This window comes from Pan paniscus, chromosome 7 (genome assembly GCF_029289425.2).
Source record: "Pan paniscus chromosome 7, NHGRI_mPanPan1-v2.0_pri, whole genome shotgun sequence".
Taxonomy (NCBI): domain Eukaryota; kingdom Metazoa; phylum Chordata; class Mammalia; order Primates; family Hominidae; genus Pan; species Pan paniscus.
In genome coordinates, this window is record NC_073256.2 from 91,051,160 (window position 1) to 91,052,405 (window position 1,246).

At 39.2% G+C, this 1,246-nt stretch overlaps 1 pseudogene; it reads left to right on the forward strand.

Moving 5' to 3' along the window:
* Positions 1-291: 291 nt before the first annotated feature.
* On the forward strand, positions 292-735 carry LOC106635042 (HIG1 domain family member 1A, mitochondrial-like; annotated as a pseudogene).
* The last annotated feature ends 511 nt before the right edge of the window (positions 736-1,246 follow it).

Genomic DNA, 1,246 nt, shown 5'->3' on the forward strand with positions numbered 1-1,246 from the left:
CTTAGGCTGGAGACTTTCTCAGCATTTCACAGAATGTTTTGGTGAACAGGTGTTACATAAATTGGGGGTTAGGGGTAGGGTAAGGAATTTTAACCCTAGTTCAAGAACGTAATCAACAGAATCAGCTGTTTTAGAAAACTTCACCCTCTTTTAAAAAGAAAGGCTGTATTCTTCTCTTCTCCAATGATGAGTTTAAATATTCAAACACCTTTGAAGTAATTCTAGCCTAGCTTTTCATCTAACCAAATGAGTTGATACCTTCCCCAGCCTACTTTTCATAAACATCTCCCAATGATTTTTACATTCAATAATATAGTCCCAGGGATCAGAAGCTGTGTGAGGGGTTTGCTTGCTCTAGGGAGAGTCTTCAAGCAATTGCTGTCAACAGACACAGATGCTTCCCTTTCTTCATATGATGAAGATCAGGGATCCAAACTTATTAGCAGAGCTAAAGACGCACCATTCATCCCCATCGGAATGGCAGGTTTTGCAGCAATTGTTGCACAGGGATTGTACAAATTGAAGAGCAGAGGAAATACTAAAATGTCCCTTCATCTGATCCACATGCATGTGGCAGCCCAAGGTTTTCTTGTAGGAGCAATGACCGTTGATATGGGCTAGTCCATGTTTCAGGAATTCTGGGCAAAACCTAAGCCTAAGAGGAAAAGAAGTGTCTTGGTCTCATTGGAGGAGCTTGCTTTAGTTAGACATCTCATTACCGAAGTTACATACTAACGTTGAAAATGAACTGTTTGAGTGGGTTCAGATGGTAACAAGGCATTTTGAATATTGGCTTCCTTTGTTGCAGGCTTTATTTTCCTGGTGACTAAATCGCCTGTGACTAGTTTACTAACTAAGTCATTGAGGGGAGTCAAGCTAACACACAAAAAAACATGTCACCTAAATGCGCTTGATAGTGTTGAAATGTCCACCTTCTTAAACTGTGAAGATGAAATTATTTCCAAAGAAGACAGCAGGCTAACCCTGAAGTACTCCCAGTTTGCTGCAGAATCTCGCGTGTTTGGGATGTTATATAAGAGTCCTATTTGCCCAGTTAATTTAACTTTTTTTCTACCTGTCTTGTGGACTGGCTGGCTCTTTTAGAACTCTGTCAAAAAAGTGCATGGAATAGAACCTGTAAAGCCTCCCACAGCTGAAAGTATATATGTGTGTGTGTTTAAATTAAATCTAAAAAGCTTATAATAGAGCTGCATAGTAGTAGTATTTATTAAAGAATCATAATTGT